Source organism: Dermacentor silvarum, chromosome 8 (assembly GCF_013339745.2).
Source record: "Dermacentor silvarum isolate Dsil-2018 chromosome 8, BIME_Dsil_1.4, whole genome shotgun sequence".
NCBI classification, from domain to species: Eukaryota; Metazoa; Arthropoda; class Arachnida; order Ixodida; family Ixodidae; genus Dermacentor; species Dermacentor silvarum.
This window is the reverse complement of record NC_051161.1, coordinates 36,906,962-36,926,805: the sequence shown is the minus strand read 5'-3', so window position 1 is coordinate 36,926,805 and position 19,844 is coordinate 36,906,962. Positions and strand designations below refer to the sequence as shown.

The window sequence follows — 19,844 nt, the reverse complement described above, 5'->3', positions numbered from 1 at the left end:
GAAAGACGCGCCCCTCGCGCCCTTTCACTCGCACATACAGCGTTCGGCGCGCGGCGACGATTTCTTCTCTAAATGACGTCATGCGGAACCTCACGGCGACGGCTACGGTGACGGCGACGCCGACGGCAGAAATCTGCTTTTGAGTGTCCATATAATTGCTATCGCAATAAAAAATGTAAGTTTCGCCCTAAGGGCGAAGCAATGAATGCGATAGCAACACAGCAATGTCATACGAAGTAAGGTGAGCGGCTTTGGTAGCAATATGAAGTGTAGTAAACACGAGCTGATTAAGTAAGCAGGTGTGCTGCGGCGTAAGTAGACCGACATGAAGAGAGACTCGATGACCACGAGAAGGCGCGTGTGAAACGGTGGTGTTGATGAGAAGCGCTTCCCGTGGGCAGCGCGCGCGAAGGGACACACCTGTAGCGCTGCACTGCCGACCCGGGCAGCATTGCATGTGTAGCGTGCGTTGGAAAATGTGGCCCGACTATTACTAGCCGATTGAACAAGCGTGGTGTGAGCGCGCACAAACAAACATGAATAGATCACACTGAATGACTGCAGACAACGACTGTCAAAACGCTGGCAGCAAGCGCATATGCCGCAGCGGGTGAAGGTACGTGCGTGCGGTCTATCGCTTCAACGGAAACTGAGCGGCGAATGCACGGCGCATAAAGGTCAGAGCCGTGTGGAGATAAGCGACGGTGCGAGCGAGCGACGAGCGCGGTTGTTGGCAGAGTAGAAGTGTGCCCCCCCCCCCCCCCCCGCTCCCTCCGGCGCTGGCTTCCCGCTTCCTTGCTTGCGCGTGGGAGATTGAGTGCGTTCGCTCTCCGTGATAGCGCGCGTCCCCGCACGCTTCCGCTCGGGCATACGGCGCGCGGCGAATATTTTATCTATAGGGAACCTCACGGCGACGGCGACGGCAGAAATCCGGTTGAAGTGTCCATTTAATTGCTATCGCAATAAAAAAACCATCAACAATGAAACAGAACCAAGTGGTATAATGACGTGATGTCATCATACTTGCGCGCGAGGTTAAAAACCGACGAATAAAAATAAAGTTCTTCCGTCGTTTTTCTCGGATTTTGCGTGCCAAAACCAGTTCTGATTATGAGGCACGCAGTAGTAGAGGGCTCCGAATTAATTTTGACCACCTGGGGTTAACGTACACTTTCAGTATGCGTATATAGTCGGTACAAAGTAACAAAGTAAATATCAAATTCAAACGCATATACACCATCAGTACTTTGAAGCAAGTTTGTACCAAACGACAAAAAAAAAAATGTTTGCAAAGTCTGGAGTCACTGAAGAAATAATCACCAAAGAATAATCACTAAAGAAAGCGCACGACGCCCCATTGTTCTGAATTTGACGCGAAGTCCTCGCCTTATACGGTCTTTGTTTTCTTTTTTCTTCTTTTTTTACAGTTCTTGTTATTTTACGGTCCTTCTTTTTTAAACTGCAACGGCAGTTAACTCAAGACAGGGTTAGCTGTTACCGTCTATCCTTTCCGTTACGTCATCGTCTACAGGCCATATACCATATCGTCATATACCAAAGAAAGTAAATTGCATTTTCTCCGATAATGCTATGCAGCGAGGCCATAGCGGGCACAATATCATGCGTAGTAAGTCTGGCACCATCTCGTGCGGTATAACTTGACGTAAGCACTCTAAGATGCAGGCGAGCAATCTCCTTCAGAGAAGAAGTAGAAAGCTTCAATGAGTGATTCTTCTAGTCAGGGTCGTATTCATTTGCGTAGGAGTAGCTTCCCGGTGGTGAAGAAGCAGAGATAGACGCCTTTCTCCTCCTCCTCTTTCATAACCTGCCTCTCGCTTCTTGCCACTGGCGTCGTTTATATTCTTTCACCGCGCCGTTGGTTTATCGATAAGCAGCAGAGCGTGGCGTCAGCCAGTCATTTTAACCAACGGCTCAAGGAAGGCAAGCACAGTATATATTTTACTGGCGCATTATTCTTTGCACTGGCAACGGCGGAGTGACTGAGAGGTAGGATTTTCGACTAGCCATCAGTGAATTTGTAGTTTAGAAAGAGAGAGAGAGAGAGAGAGAGAGAGAGAGAGAGAGAGGTGCAAGGAAAGGCAAGAAGGTTAACCATACGCGCGTTCGGTTTGCTACCCTGCATTGGGGGAATGGTATAAAGTGACGAAAAGAGATAAAGAAGGGAAGAGAGAAAGAGAGCACTATATAGTCACGCGCACACTTAAAGAAGCACACAAGGTCTACAAACGGTCGCCAACGCCTGTCGACTTCAAGTACTGTAACAACGCCTTAGTCGCGTTGAGTTTAAATCCTGGCTGCGCATTGCAACGTTCTCTCTTAATAAAAATTCTAGCAATGAATTCTAGCGGACTTCAAAACAACTAGCGGAGCGAGCCCATAACAGCTATCGCTGTAAAGAATACTTCGTGCGCCACCCGGAGGATTGAAACTACAGTTCCTCGGGCTCTGGGAGTTGGGAGCTGGGCGCGCTATCTACTTCATTCATTGCGCGGATTTGGTGCCTGGTAATTTGGGTACTTTCTTGCGCTTCGTACAGACTCTGAGCATGGTGAAATCTGTGCACGCATTTCGGACACATCAGGCAATACTATACTATATAGCGTTGAAGGACGACGTTGTGTGCATCGCGCAAAAGTTGTTTTTTGAGGGGGGGGGGGGGGGGGGGACACGCATGGACACACACGCATGGACACGCACGCACACACACACAAAATCAGTTGTATCGCAGCAGTGAAAAATGACAGCGATGAGCGTCATCAACGTGGGTTGACGACATAGTAATAATGCTTGCAGGTGTTCTTTTGCTTTATTCTTGGCTTTAGGCGAGTTGTCGTTCTGTAGTTACATTGTTTTAAAATCAATAAAAGTCAATACTTCTTGGATTATATAGGAGCTGGAGAGTTACACTTTGTATGTAAGAAGTATCAGTATTGGCTCCCTTAGCAATGTTCATTCATTCATTCAATATTTCTTCCTTTTTTTCTTTCTTTCTTTCAAGAACAAACGAAAGTGATTCGTGGTTAACGTTACATACAATGTGTGCCCAAACATTTGCTACCTCTGCATCTGTCGTTCTAGGCACAGTTTGATTTTCTAGGTGATGAGTACCGTAGTGCAAAGAGAAACAGAGTAGCTACCGTCGCCAGAGTCTGAGACTTTTGTTACATGCATATAAATTAAACTTTTACAATTCATAGCCATGACCTGCAAGTGAATCGTTATAGCAAATATGACTAGTCGATTTGGAGCAAGCAATTTATATTTCTTCAGGTATGGGGAGGGGTGACTGTTGCTTGAGTTTGCTCTGTGTTTAATCTCTCAGATTCATATTAAGAGATGCTTATTCTTACTGCTTAAGTAAACCAAGGTGGGTGGAATACGCAAAACAATTGTTGGTAATAATGGTATGTTCTCATGAACAAACAGTTCTTACGAACCATATATTCCAGCAAACCATCCTAGCATACGAATTGCTTCTGTGAGTACGGACCCCGATCTTCAGTCTATCGGACGAGCGAGCACGTCTAGTCACCAGTAAAAAAAAATAAGGCAATATGGAATGCTGGGATAGCGCATTTTTGCATTGCATTCGGCATTAGTGTATTGAGAGTGAAATTTAATTACGAATATTTGGGAACGGAGACACTCTAGACAAATCCAACAAAATGAAGTGGTCTTCCAATACGATTGTCTTCAAGTTTCGAATATAAAAAATCAAAGAAAAGTTATTTAACACATTGTAGTTTTGCGGACACAAAATTGTGTCCACCAAAGCGCATAAAGCGCAAAGGAATATCTGGGTAGCTAGGATAGCATCAGTGTAACAATTACCGATAATATAAATAATTTTGAAAGTACTGAAACATTGCAGTCCACCACAGCATCCAGCCTGATGTATTAGTAGTTCCAAACCTGGGGCTGCATTCACAAACACATACTTTGGCACTTTTAGCATTGCCCACTTTTTAATCCTGTCGCCCATCGCGATTCTGTTGCTTATAAACACACGAAACGAATCATGCAGCGGGCTTAACGTTCCATGCGGGCCGGATACGGCCGCGAGATCTTTTTACCTTACTGGGAACACAGCTATTATCATGTCACGAACCACCTGCAGGTAACTTCTAAGTGTGCCGGGCGGTGCTAATGATGATTTCCGCCCATCACTTTTATCCACGTGCACACGCCTCCGCACAACCTGCTGCCTGTATATGTTTAAACCAAGTGTTTTACGATCATTTTGAGAGCTATTATTCCTGAGCCTTCTCAAAAGAAGCGCTATATGTCATGTAAATACAATGAAAATATGATTGTGCTTGAGAGAAACTTTAATAGTAGCTGATCTCAGTTCTAACGCACCACGCTGGCTTGCCAATTGAAATGGAGGTAATTGAAATGGTGAGAATTGAAAGTAGCATGCTCGCACGCACACAAAATCAAAACAAATAGACAATGCTTAACAATAAAATAAAATGGAGCAGACCATGTTTAAATGTGAGTATGTCAAAAAGTATTCATTTTCAACCGGCGGCGGCAAAGACACGGTCGCTGTGGTTCGAATAGCATCGCCCTTACTGCCCCAACGTTCCTGGAAATTTATGTAGCCTAACCTGCACATACTAAGCGATCTCTTGGTATACTTGAGTCTAAAGTCTTCGAAAGAATGCTAATAAGGAACAGATGTGATTCCATATCATATGTGGAGTTATTGGACATGGAAGTTATTCGGCGCGTATTGGATCACCCAAAACGGAAGATTCGACAAGACCTGGTACTGGCGCATTAACTGGAAGCTACCCAGTGCGCGGAGAATGGCGGTCAGTGCTGCCAACGTGCTTTTTACTGAGCACCAACGCTACACCTTATATCTACTCGGCCAGTGCTCGCGCCCGAAAGCCAAGGAGTACGCACCACAGCCGCGATTCATTTATCACTTGAGTGGCCTGTCGACGGTTCATTACTCTTTCCCTAGTCGACCTTCGGACGCGACCTCGTGTGCGGGACTTCAGACCTGCTCGGCTACCGCTGTCAGAAGGCATGGAACTGATGTAAAAAACAGACAAATCGAGGTGCCCGAATCGGGGCCCCGAATCTATCCGAAAAACCCGCTCCGTTGCGAGCCCTGCCTGCCCACGCCCCCCATAAATTCAAGCACGAGGTAAAATGGGCGGACGACTGGGAGACGTTGACTTGGCCGCGTCGTGTGCCGGTGTTGTAGTGGAAAGGGCATTGCACTCGCCAGAGTTCGAGGCGGGTGTTACTCGGAAAGTCCACTAATCGAAGCCTGACCTGGATCGAACGAGGAGTTAGTGGCTTCTGTTAATTAGAAGCCAATGAATATGCAACAGTTGGCATAGTGCAGCGTATGACCCAACATTCACAGGTACTACGTACCGTGAATATATTGCGAGGTATTTGGCTTCAAGATAACCTGATCACGGTCAAGCGAAAGCAACTAGCAGCTGTCTCGAGGACTTGAATAGTAGCATTGAATACGCAGACGTTATTCTTCTTCTCTGTACGGCCTGTGAAAACAGGGAAAGCTGTGCAAACTCAAGCGAGCCGCGAATTCTTCTGCAGCAAGATGTCGCAGAAAATTGTGGTAGCGAAATTTCCGTTTTCTTGTTAACATCATTTGCGCCATTTCAGCGAGATTGAGGTAACATTTCCTGTTTAGTAGTTTCAAGTGAAATGGCGGTATCGATCAGTGGTTGAAGACACGGAATGCGCTATCACATTTAAAAAATTGCAAAACTGCTCTTGATACCAGAATGTCTTTAAAACGACTTACATGTAAGGGCGTACTACAGGCTGTGGCATAAAAATCCATAGTCAAACACGCGTTGTTTCGAAAAGAACATTGTGCCCTGTGACCTATTGAAATAGTTATACAGCGCATAAACCAGTATTTCAACTAGATAGCGGATGGTGCTATATTTATTTTTTATTTTGCTTAAAAGTGCAGACAATGAATAGTTTGCCAGAGCGAGCAGAAGCGACAGAGGCATCATGTAAGACTAAATGAATGTAGTACGAACGTCGTAGTTGAAAAAAAAAAATCTATATACGGGGTGTTTCAGCGAACACTTTCAAAAATTTCTAAAGGTTGCCTGTGGCAGATACACAATTCTAGTTCATGAGCTGGTCTACTCGAAGAGGCGGGCATTACTTGCACAAGAAATTGAAGTGCATAATTGACTAACAAAAATGCACTAATTAAGCTCTAAACTAATTACATTATGGCCCATATTGAAATTTACAAATTCTAGCTGTGGAGTTCACAAGGCGGATCCACTTGAAACAAATTCTCAGATTGACACCAGTTTTGAGATATTAATTCCCGAACTTTGCGGAGAAATGTATTGGTGTTCCAGCTACTCTCTTAAAAAAACGTCGTTTTATGTATTGAAGCAGAAAATAACTGGAACGCCAATGCATTTCCCCGCAAAGTTCGCGAATTAGTATCTCGAAACTGGTGTCATCCTGAGAATTGTTTCCAAATGGATCCGCCTTGCGAACTCCACGGCTCGAATTTCTAAATTGCAATATGGGCCATAACGAAATTAGTTAAGAGCTTAATTAGTGCATTTTGTTAATTGGTCGATTATGCATTTCAATTTCTTGTGTAAGTAATGTCCGCCTCTTCGTGTAGACCAGCTCATGATCTAGAATTGTGCTATCTGCCACAGGCAACCTTTAAACATTTTTCAAAGCGTTCGCTGAAACACCCTGTTCGTGTACGCCAATCAGCCTATGAATCCTTTTTGCCGTCAACTATTGGTGAAAACAGCAAGGTTAAGGTGTTTATTCGCCATGGTCTCACTTACATTCTTCAGCCTGTGCCGCCTTATGACGATAACCAATTTATATTCTTAACCGAGACTTACCGTCACAATTGTGGGTGCTTCCCTTTCTCCATCAAGTCGATTTGATCACAAAGGATTACGATACATCCTGTCATCATCTCCTGAGCCGCGGATCATCATAGGGAACTTCAACGCTTATCATACACTCCGGGGAAGTACGAAAATCAACGCGAAAGGCAGAGACTTGGTATCATTCGCCTCCGACAGCGAACTCTGGGGTTTAAATGATGGCAGTCCTACGTTTTTACGCGGCTCCACATACAGTAGGTGTCTTGACTTGTCCTTTGGGTCACGAAGTCTCGTCAGGCGTACGTACTGAATGGCTTACGGACATTGAAACGCACGGGAGTGACCTTATTCTCATGTAGGTCAAGATCAGAAGACTGTACTCTTCCAAGTCATGTGATACAATCCAAAGAATGGACTGGCTCAAATTCCAGTCTGTCATGTAAGACCTATGTCAAAATAAATTATTTCATTCCTTAGAAGACACAATCAAGAGCACAGTCCAAGACAATACGCGTACTCTCACATGCTCTTCGAAATTCACGGAATTCTATATAGAATTAGAGCTAGTTCGAGCAATCTGGCAGCGTGCCGAACGTAGATACAGACGCACGAAGCCAATGGATGATCTATGGACTGCTAGGCGCATACAAACGAAAACCTTCTTTCTGCGATTTTACGTGCCAAAACCAGTTCTGATAATGAGGCACGCCGTAGTGGGGGTCTGCGGAATAATTTTGATCACCTGGGGTTCTTTAACGTGCACTACAGCGTAAGCACACGGGTGTTTTTGCATTTCGCTTCCATCGAAATGCGGCCGCCGCGGCCTGGATTCGATCCCGCGATCTCGTGCTAAGCAGCGCAACGCCTGAGCTAACTGAGCCACCGTGGCGGGTGCGAAATAAAACCCAGTGCCGGTTAGATAAGCTGTAGTCACAACGCTGGACAGCTTTCTGTGAATCGTTCGACCTGCGTAAACCCTAATCGCACTTATGGGACGGTGCGAGGGCTCAGGACACCAGCAGTACAGCGGTCTCCATTCAAGGGTCTGGACCTCTTCCAACAACGACCAGATATTGATTTCGTAGAAGACTTCAGCGCCAGATTATCCGACCAATTCACAGCTCGCAACAATTTACGACATTCCATCAGCTTCCTGCCACCACGTGACGCCCGCGTGGATCTAGATAGAAACATAGAGAGCACAGCAAAGAACGATGTTCTAAAGTGAAGCTTTCTTTGCGAAGCCCTCCGGACTTTCCTGACCGTGACTGCTGGTTGCTGCTGCTGTCTTGCTGAATATATCACACTTAAAAAATTCAACCACTACGCACGATCAATAGGCTGGCGTGGACAATGCGCTTTCTGTTGCGTCGAAATCGTTTGTGCGTACATGGGGTTTAACGTCCCAAAGCAACTCTTGGGCTTTGAGAGATGCCGCAGTGGAGGGCTTCGGAAGAATTTTGACCACCTAGCGCTATTTAACATGCAGCTAAATGTTCGGTGCTCGAGCGTTATTAAATTTTGGCCCCCATCGAAATTCGGCCGCCACAGGTTGGTAATTGAACCCGCGACCTCTTTCATGTCAGAAGAACGCCACCTATAGCCAACGAGTCACCACGGCGTGTCTACTCAAAGGTCACCGCAAACAACTACAGAGAGCGCAGGATGGCGTGTCCCGCAATTGGATTTCACTCCCTGCTGTTCTTTCGTCCCCCGGCATTGCACGGAATTACTGGGAACGTGTCTCGCGGCGTGAAAGCGCGCTCTCGCATTTGACTTCGGCGATCCGCTGATTCCGGTTGTCACAGTATACTGCTCGCAACTGATGCGACGGTTTTTGGCTGGATGCCCACCCTTCCGGCACAGCCGCTCGTGTCGACGGCTCTTAGATGCCTGCACGCGACTAAGTGGTGGAGGACGTGCAGCATTGCAGCGGAGTTCCTAGGTCGACTTCTGGGAAACACTTGACGAACCGTGCGAGAGATCTCTCTCGCTCTGTCTTACGCCACGATGTCGTCACAGGAAACCGAGCCGCTGCTTATCTGACCTCCCTCCCTCTCGCGAGTTTTTTTTTTTTTTTTTTTTTGTCCGGTGTGATATTGTTTTCTTCCGGGTGTGCCCGTGCGCCCACTTCATGCTTTTGTTTGCCCTTGTGAAACACCCGCCGGTCGCCAGCTAAAGCTTCGCACTATTTCGCTCACGCACCTGGCGACCGTTAGGGCTTCCGAGAAAGCATTTCACATCATACCGAGCCCACAGGTTACATCTCCGTGTATTGCCCGTAAGGTGAGTCCCGCCCGATCATCAGATGTCTGACCGGAGATAAGCCATCCCAGTCTATGTGTGGAGTACGCGATGATATAGATAATAATCTGACGTTGTTAAAACTCTTGATTGCATCCATCGTGCTTGTTCTGTTGATACGCGTACGACACGAATCACGTGGTCGGCTGGTGGTTTTGCAAACTGGTAGCTGACCTTGTCAAACTACCACATCGCTTTCTTAGACGAAGAACTTACACGCAATTCGTGCTAGTTCACTTACGCGATGCAAGTAAGCTACAGTATACGCATGAAAATGCTTCGTAGGAGAAGCTAGACTAGGTGGGCAGGCGGGGTTCCTTAATTTTAACCAAACTGCCTCATTTTTCAAAATAAATATGAGCAAACTAAAGCGCATTTTTTCAATGCCCATAATTTTTGAAATTAAGTGCAATAATTAGAATAATCAACTTGTTTTGTTACTTCACTAAAATCTAACTAGATATCCCTGCTGAGCGTTTTTCTTTCTTAAAGTCGTCGAGGACAGCGGCATGCCCTTCGGTTGTAAGTACCATCACTAGGTTTGCCTTTTCGCAAAGCTTTATAAGCACATGGTTATGAGATTACGTTTTTGGGAAAGGCTGTAAGCGAGGATAAATCTTTTTCGAGGCAACGATAAATAATTTGTGAGGTAATTATTTCAGACTAATTTATATTTTACTCGTGTTGTCACCACGTTCTTTGGAACTACACCACACGAAAGCAATGTGTTAATGATGTGTTTCACAACGACTGTAACGAACTTTGTTAGCTTACTTTAACATACTGTTAACGTGCCTACTTTAATTTATTTAAAGATAATTTACAGCTTGGATACGGCTATTTTTCAGTGATAGAACTGTGACAACTTCAGAAATGCATATGGAATGTAGGTGCATTGGTGATGTTGATGTAGTAGTGATGTTTGGACTATTGTGATGTTAAAGGTTCGTGCGTCTCAAGCCTACAAATATTGATTAAAAAGCTCCGCAAGTGCTATTGCACTGATCTCTTTACCATACGTGAATTTTATTTTCTTTAGCGTGCTTCTTCCAATTCAGGGAAATTTCTTCCCTACGTGTATTGGTCATACCTAAACAGACTGTGTTTAAAATATGTAATGTCAGTTACTTGATTTACCTCTATTTGTTTAACTTAATTGTGAATTCGACAAATTTCTATTTGCTTGAGTAAGGACATTGCATTTGTCACATAAGCGCATGACGGACCGTTTTTATTTTCTTGGTGTAACTACAATTGTGAACGACGCCGCCTATTTCAACGAATTGTTTCAGCATATTGCTTCGAAAATCCTGCTCCGGTTATCTTCACGACGACCTTTTCCTTACACATGGCTCGAATGATAGTTTTCGGTGCATCAGCTTTCGCTGGTCACGTTCGAGATAACAAAAGGTCTGTGCGCTTTGGTTTTGACGGCACCGAGGAAAGCCAAAGCTCCTATTTAATGCAGGGACACTTGACATTCCGACGTAACGTCATGGCTCGGAGCGCGCTTATCTCTTCTCAGCAACGAAGTGCCGCTTCCTTGCCTGGGCTGTGAGAACCATTCTGTACCGACAAAAATATGGACATGTGATTGCTAATCTCGCCACCTATGAAACCTAATAATGTGCTCTCGGTACGCGAGCTTGTGATGAAAGCATCAACTAATAATGACGTCACTATGGCAACATGGCCGATGGGGTGATTGTGCTGCAAGTACTGTTGATTTGGAGCAGTGACTGGAACTGTATCGAGCGTGCAATGATTTTAATATGAGATCAATGAAGATCTCCGACGATAGTGAGCGTCTAGTTGGTCTCGTTGACTCATGAAAGAGAACGGCGTAAAGAATGAAAAGAAAATAGTGTGGTTGCCACTGGAAGTCTTACGCAACAACCGAATTCAGAAATACTTCCGTTTCTTAAAAAAATAGTTTAGTAATTATCCGAACGCCTTCTTAATTGTATAATATGTATTATCTTTGGCTGGCGCATGCTCCTACTAAATATTTTGATTTATGAGACCGCTTTGTGATTACGGGCCTGGAGCCGTCACTGTACCACGTTTCTGTGAGCATCAATACGTACCTATGAGCCTAAATTCCATTACTGGATAGCTGCAGCTGCTCCACATCATTTAACTGGGAAGCTCTACTTAGTACCATTAGGTAGAACGCTTTGCGTCTAAAGCCATGTATCACCTTGCACTTTTTCACACATCGCTGGCCCAGGAATGTCGCGAAGTGCACCATCCTCGGAGGAGAATGCAAAACGCGAGCGCAAGCACGCACAACGCGAACGCTGCACCAGAAACGATGCCTGAAAAACAAGGGCCGAAACTGCTGCTGCTTTTATATGTGTAACAGCGCAAGCGGACGACATAAAAAGACGAACAATTATTCAGTTGTACCAACTCGCCCAACTTTTCGCCTTATTTCATATGCTTGTTTTTATTTATTACCAATGTACTACAGATGACCTAACGGGTTCGAAATTCTTACGGGACAAAACATTTCAAGTGTTGATGAGAACGGTGTGTCTTGCCATTGGCCAATCTGTGATGTTTGCGCGACGCACTGCCACCATGTAACGTTGGAGCTAATAGCACTTCAAGCTATATCTGCAGCGTTTGCCTTGGCCTCCTCTATCGTTTGTAGTTGTTTGCAATGAAAATAAATAAATAAATAAATAAATAAATAAATAAATAAATAAATAAATAATAAATAAATAGATAAATAAATAAATAGATAAATAGATAGATAAATAGATAGATAAATAGATAGATAAATAGATAGATAAATAGATAGATAAATAGATAGATAAATAGATAAATAAATAGATAAATAAATAATGAATAAATAAATAGATAAATAAATAGATAAATAAATGAATAAATAAATAATAAATAAATAGAATAAATAAATAAATAAATAAAAAAGAAAGGCGTCGTCAAGCTTTGAGTAGTGGATGAGGAGGTTGTTCCTCAGCAAGGGAGAATCAATACGAATTGATTGAGTAGTAATGACGTCAGGGTCATCTGAGGAGATGGAGTCAGCTTCGAAGAAACAGTGGGCGCGACGGATTGGTGGGAGATGACTGTGGTGTCTCGAAAGATATGGATTGACTGGATTACATCGACAAGATTAGGATAGACACTGGTACTTTAATCCGCCGTTGTTCTCCTTACCTGGTTGCGAAATGCATGTACAGGCTCGGCTAGATATTATGGAACTACATTCACCTTTTCATTGTTGCCAACTGGCTGTAGAGACTTGGCTAGATATAATTAATATAAGGCCCTACAAGGAGGAGGGTCAGTGGCGCGGGAACGGATGCGCCGGCGGTGCGGTGAGTCCACGATGCTCGCGGAAACTCTATGTAAAATCATTTGTAATTTGAATGTTCGTTGAGTTATAGAAACCAAATTGTGCTTACAGGCTATTTATTCTAAATAATGTAGACATGTATACATTGCGTAAATGTGTTGTGCTGTTTGAGTGGAGGCACAATCGAGCGGGGTTGCACCCTAATCACGTAAACACGTAAACATACCATCGCCCTATACAGTACACAGAACATATCTGGTCAATGAAAAGTAAACGAAAGGACTGGGAAAGTAAGATTCAAAATGAATAAATAAATTAAAGATATGCGGAGGATGGCAACGAAAGAAAGAAAGAAAAAAAAGATAGAAGGAAGGAAAGAAGGAAGAAGAAAGAAAGAAGAAAGAAAGAAAGAAGAAGGAAGGAAGGAAGAAGTAAGAAAGAAAAAAAAAATAGAAAGGAAAGAAAAAATAGAAAGGAAAGAAAAAAGAATGAAAGGAAGAAGGTTCACAGGAAAACATAAATCGCAGGATGAGTTTAAAATTATGGGGGTTTTACGTGCCAGAACCACAATATGATCATGAGGCACGCCGTAGTGGGGGACTCCGGAAAATTTGGGCCACCTGGGTTTCTTTAACGCGCACCTAAATCCAAGTACACGGGTGTTTTTTCATTTCACCCCCATCGAAATGCGGCCGCCGTGGCCGGGATTTGACCCCGCGACCTCGAGCTTTGCAGCCGAACACCATAGCCACTAAGCAACCATGGCGGGTAGAGTTTCGTGCACTGGTTAGCGGACGATCATCGAGTGAAGAAGAGACGGCTGCGCCAGCGCAAAGCAGTCGTCCAGGGGTCGCATGACGACCTGTGAGTTTATAACCTTAGCCTGTCCTGGGGTCAGAACCTTAGCCTGACCTGGGGTCAGAACCTTAGCCTGACCTGGGGTCAGAACCTTTTTCCTGACATCAATTGCCACTAAAGAGAAACCTGAATTGAAATTTGAATTGAATTTTCTTTTTCTGCATCACAACTGTCTACCTGAGCAAGGCATTGCACTGAGGTTACTTCTAACGGTGACGTAACGAGCGAAAAGCAGAGGAAAGCCTCTTAAGCGATCGGTGGCAGCGAACCGAGCCGGGATTTCGCGGGGCACAGGGGGTAAGCCCACCCGTGAGCGTGAGGAAGCAATTGGTATCGCGTCATGCGCGTAATCTCCTTCCGGCAGAGCAGCCTCTCTCTTGTCCGTTGCGCCGTGGCTCGTTATTGGCAACAATGCAGCCACGAGAACGTGCACACCAGACAGGAGGGAGGGAAGGAAAGAAAGAAGTCATAAGTAAAAGAGAAACGAAACAAGGCTGAAAAAAGAAAAAAGAAATAAAACGGAGGAGAACGGTTGGAAGAAAAGAGAAGGTCGGCTGGGTGGGGATGGGTCTGTCCCTTTCCCCGCTCCATCAGGGGCGTCACAAAGCAAAAGCACGAAAAAGTAGGAAGTGCATTTTTCTACATCACCCCGGCTCGTAACTCCTCGAACTCCTACCCTTACTCTCCACCACCTCTCCCCTTTCTCAGAAAGGGGTAACGACTACACCGATGAAAAGGGTTCCCCCGCCTTCCCAGCGGGGCAGAACGCTCGGTCGTCTTTCTACCCGCGTGGTCCGGCGGCGGGACAAGAGAGGAGCTCGTATTATGTGTCGTAGTCTGCCGGTAACAAGAAGCGGTAGCCGTCACGAAAAAAAAAAAAAAAAGAAGATCGTGGTATCAGAACATAAAAGGCGGGTAAACACGAAGGCGTTCAAGTGAGGAAGTGCTGGGGCTAGGCCGGGACCAGCTGTTTCGCGTCGCGTTGCACTAACCCCAGCTCGACCCGGAGTGAACGGCCTCCGGCAAAGGCAGCGCGATATTCCCTTCCCTAGCTGGCGTGTCTCGTCGGTTGTCGTTCTTTATTTCATGTCGCCCCAGCGTTATAGTACAGCAGATGTGGCCCGCAGATTATGGTCCGCGGGGCAACGGAAGAGGGCACTGGTGTCGTCGTTTGGGGGATGGTCGCCATGGTTCAACGGCCTTCAGTGAGCGGCACGTCGTCCGCTAAATGCGAATGGCCGCAAAGGACGCCGCGCCGCTGAGGAAACAGCGCGAGCGCCGAAACACTTTAGACAAGAGGCCACTTGCGGGCGAAAAAAAGGAAGAGGGCGAGAGGAGAAGAAGAAACGTGAGCTAGCGGTCAGGAAAGCATCAGAAACCGGTGGAGAAGAAGCCAATGGCCTTGGTCGTTTTAGTGGAACTGCAAGACGACCCGCGCATCTTGTCTTCGTGGCATGGACACCGGTGTTGTTTTACAGTTTTGCCAGATGGAAGTTGAAAAATTAGACTTGCGAGGTACACGGAGGGTTGGCGCTAAATAACGCGGTATTAAAGGCTTGGCTGCGAAATAATAAAAATAATAATAAAGAAAGAGCTTTGTTTCTTTTTTTTAATATAACGGCATGAAGTGCTGGAGTTGATATTGGATGAGGTTGGTTGGTTAGAATAGTCAACTCTGAACAAGGACAGAACGACCAACTTTTCCTCAACGGTACCAATAGCTTTTTGCGTGCAACCGTCCCTCTTTCCTTCTCTTTCTTTTTTCTTTTTTGCATAGAAAGAAGCAAAAGTCTGCTTCGTTATAGATGTGTTCCTTGTTAGATGTGTTCGTTATAGATTTCTTATTTATAAGTGCACGATTGTGTTATCCCTTCGCCGTCCAAAGAAATGCGGCCGCCGCTGCAGGTAACCGAACCCACGACCGATTGCTCAGCAGCGGTGCGCCGTAGCCACTGAGCCAACGCCGAGTGCAGAAATAAATATTCGGGTGAATAATCAACAAGCAAATCTGAAAACCGCTGAAATATAAGACATGTGGCATTTGAGCGTCTCTGATCAGATAGCCACTCGATCGAGTTCTAAATCACTAAATTGAATTGAATGACTCACTGATTGATTGATTGATTTACTGACTGACTTTTAAGGTACTGGAAATATTGGCAATGAATAGGTCACCTGTTTCACCGTAATCCGAAAGTTGTATGAATGAAATGATGATCAACATATCTAAGGATTCACAGCAGAAGTTTAGGGCGGCGGATTATTTCGCACCACGCCTTTGTGGCTAACGCTTCTTCCGTAATCGGCGTTGTTACGTACCAACGAGCTTAACGATTTTTTTGCTGTTTTTTTTTTCTCTTAATCAGCTTTGTGTGCCTCGTGGGCAAGCTGACATGCGGAGAAAAACGTTGCAGACACAGCTTATCTCCGCGGTGTAGGAAAACAAGAGATAAGCCCCGCTCTGGATATTGACCTAGAAATAGGAGCCCGGAAGTGTGCTTCAGTTGCTTGGTGGAGACTTGCACGGAGTGAGGCGTAGTCGGGAGAGAAGAACCGGCAAACAAGCTTTGCAGCTACAGTGGAAACGAAACGTGAGATTGTTTACGATACTATCGAAGCTGCCTAGCTTACGACAGAGTCAACTTGACAAAAAAAAAAAAAAAAGTTACCGAGTGACTCTGCTTATAGTAATCGTGTTTTCGTAGAAACGCGCAGTCTGAATCGGCTGACTCGAGCTTGAAATCTTCCTATTAATAAAACGCATAGTATGCGATTTCACATGGTTTGCGTCAGTGGTTACGTCACAGCCATCACGAATGACATATTTGGCGATCTTCCCTCCCTTGTTGACTCCATTCACCATAACGGCAAAGTGAAGAAATGATTAGATCTGTTTTCATGGCCAAACAACGTCTTGACGTCTCAATTATCTAACCGAATTCCCCACTTAAACACATTTATTAGCAATGTTACTTCTAGACATGACAAAAAAAAAAAAAAAAAAGAAAGTGCGAGAAGAAGGGCTAAATGGCATGGGTACATTTCTACGTTACTGACGCCTCAGAGAGAGAGAGAGAGAGAAAGAAAGAGTAAAGAAACACGTGATAGAAGGGAGGACATGATGAACATTAGCACACAGTGCATGTGTGTTCACCGTATGTTTCCTTTCGTCTCGTGTTCTTTCTGTGGCACGAATACCCCTCCCTAAGAAAAAAAAAGACGAAGAAAAAGGAAAAAGAGGAACATCTGCAACAAGCACCGTTATTACGTTGAATTGGGCAAACGTAAATGGGACACTTAACAGAAAATAAAACAATTTAGACTGACAAAGCACTCGTTCAAAACTCTATATTCGTTAAATCCGTGGTAATATTTTGATTATTAGAAGAAAGGAATAAAGGCAAAGCCTACGTTTTTTCTTCTTTTTTTTTCCTTTTAATTTCGTAACGATAACTAGCGCCGGCACGTCTCGGTGACGTCATGAATCTGCAATCATTTTCTCGTACTTAGGTGTTCGGGTCGCAGTAAAAACTTCTTGAGACTTGCTAAATCGTTTTCACGTAGTCCACCTTTACAATACATAAATAATAAAAAAAGAAATTAACTAGGCTCGTGAAGGCACTGTCAAAATCCGTGACGTCAAGGCGAGCTAGTGCGAGAACTTCAAGGTGGCGTCGCCACCGGTTTTTCCTTTTTTACGCATTTTTTGTCTTACCAAGCCTCGCCACCCTATCAAAGTGCCTTATTTTTTTTTTAGTATTCTAGAAGGGTAGTTTACTGATATGCAGTTCAACCTATCTTTCTCTTTGGTGCCTTAGGCCCTGTGCAGCAAGAGTGACAAAGTCGTTGCATAGATGGAAGGGGGATATGTATAGTGGCTGGGTCGTGCGTGTAACGTACGTGAACCCCATACCACACTGCGTCGCCGGCTGGGCATGTACGCGTGGGAGCGAAGAAAACATTCTCTCCGGTGTCGGTGATAACAGGCTCGTTTTCGTCATGCGGTCCCGCTGCTACAGACGGGCAAGCTGCACCTCGATTCAGCTCTCCGTGGCGTATATCGCCTTCCGAGCGAGTCGCAGGACAGCCCTCTGCCATAGAGAGCAGGTCGTGAGAAAAATAAACGTGTCTTCTGCTTGACGGTCACTGAAGGTTTGTCTGCAGAGCGAAATTGTCGAACGTTCTCAACGTCAAAGTCTCCAAGGGTCCATCCGTAACTACGAGTTCCATACTTGCGTTTACATCCTCCGCCTAGGGGAAAAGCCTTTTCAAATTGTACGACCAGGAAAGGTAAGCGCACTGTATACGCTCAATTGTGTTTCGCAGAAGAATTGCCAGCATATCGTGGGGAGAGGTGGGAGGAATTGTCCGGGGCTCCCCCTATCTAAATCCGCCAGTGAGGTTCACATGCATGCATGGTCTGGCTTGCGTCGAGAGAGAGAGAGAGAGCAAGGAGAGGAAAGGTAGGGAGATCAACCAGACGAGCGTCCGGTTTGCTACCCTACACTGGGCGTTAGGGAAAGAGGGAATAGAAAGAGGGAGAGAGGGAGCACTGAGTGCACGTAGGAGGCTGCACAGGGACACTATAATTGGTCTTTTCAACCGGTGCACTTCAAGTAGTGTACTAGTGCACGAATCGCTTTTTGTGTCACTGACGGGTGTGGCCACGGTCCGAGTATCTTTGACTCAGAGAACGGCTTGCGTTGAAACGATGGGAAACTATAGGGAGCATGGGAGACAGTATAGGGCTGTTAACTTTGCTTTCCGGGAGAGTTTATTGTTGGGCTAGCCATTAGAACGAAACCAGCGTGCTCGAACGGTTAAACAATGAAAGGAAGCAGCACAGATCTGTCTCGTCCTGTTTGTGCGCGCTGTTTGCGTTCTAATTAACTTCCAATTACGTTTAATAAGGTTATGGTTATGAAATAAAGCGTCCTTGTTGCTAAATTATTCACGTTGGCACTTGTGAAATCTTGCCGTCACAATCTAGGATAGTTTACTCGGCCGTAGTGCCGGTTCGTATACGACGATTGGACGTTCCTCTTGAGGGCAGGAACTTGGTACCGATATCTCTAGAAAGAGTTCAGATTTGGAATTCTTTGTAAAGCTTCATAGGATATCAACAGCGCAAGCTTAGACAAAGGACTTAAACGTCCTGTCCTTGTGCTTCTTCGGAACTTCTTCCTGTTCTTTTGTTAAATAGCTTTAATTATCTCTGCATTATTTACGAGTTTCTAAATTTCCTACACAAGGGGAGTATTCACGTCAATCATTTGCTCAAAAGACGTTGTGAATTTATTTGTCTCGGCCGTAGCTCCAAACCGGCATTATTTGCCACAGATTATAGTATGTATTATGTTCTTCGTCAGTGTCCATAATACAGTGTGCAGAGACAATCGCTTTCCGTCGCGCTGAACCAGTTGGATGACCAAAAGAAAGAATTCTCCAACATTGACGCGTCTCAACATCGCATCAGAAGTCTGTGCAAGCGCTCCTGCGCTTCCTGAAATCGACTGGCTTGTGTGCACGTATGCGATCCGAACGTCTTTTCTGTTACCCATGCCTGTGTTTTTTTTTCTTTTTTTTGCGCTCTCTCTCTCTCTCTTTGCACTCTTTCTAACCCCTATATCCCCCACCCCAGTGTGAGGTAGCAAACCGGAAACTCGCTTCTGGTTAACCTCCCTGCCTTTACTCTCTCTCTCTCTCTCTCTATCATTAATTATGTAATTATGAAAGAAAGAAAAACAGGCAAGCAGTTTTGTCGAGACACCCCTCCCGCGCTCATTCGAAAGATGAAAGTTTCTGCGCTTGCTGTGAATATGTCTTCGTGAATCCGCCAAACGACGTTTTTGAAGGATCGCTCGTGTTTTCAATTTTCAAGACCCAAGTGGCCGGTAGTATAACGTTGCTACAGATTTACGTGACACGTCATGCTTAGGACGTACCAAATTACTGACGAAACATTGCGCGTCCTCATGACCTGTAGTTGCGAAGCACTCGCGTGAGCATGCACGCCGGCACGCCCATACATCTGGAAGAGGATGCAGGAATCCTACAGCCACATGACTCCTACAGCTACCAATCCTAACTGAAGAGAGAGATAGAGAGAGAACATCATGTCATTCCCTACAGATACTGCCATTTGGGGCAGTGACCACTTCGTATCTGTCTTCTGCGCTAACACAAATAGTTCGCAGTAATCACTGGAAGGCGTCACATGTCACCGCGAAGCGGCTGAGATAGAGCTTCATTCCGGGAATACGAACGCTATCCAGTTGCAGTAAGAGTCGCTTACTGTCAAAGATGAGCGACGTTAACTTCCACGCACAATCGCGCTTTGGACAGTTCGCAGCTAGAATAAAGCTCGCCGATGGTCGCAACTCCAATATATCGCTCGTATCATAGCGTGGTGAAGTCCTTTCTTTCAGATTACTTCGAAGAGGCGACATTATACGTATGTA

General features: G+C 45.1%; 1 protein-coding gene across 5 annotated transcripts in view; it reads left to right on the top strand.

The window, feature by feature from the left end:
• LOC119461020 (cytochrome P450 302a1, mitochondrial-like) overlaps positions 1-19,844 on the top strand; it is a 61,171-nt gene that overhangs the window by 18,070 nt on the left and 23,257 nt on the right. The window contains exon 1 of one of the 5 annotated variants that reach the window (XM_037722193.2): positions 15,515-15,974. The exons of 3 other annotated variants lie outside the window; for them this stretch is intronic. The gene's annotated coding sequence lies outside the window, so the exon portion shown is untranslated. Of the gene's footprint in view, positions 1-15,514; positions 15,975-17,545; positions 17,674-19,844 lie in introns of those variants that run through there. One more of the 5 variants, XM_049655143.1, reaches the window with a different exon arrangement.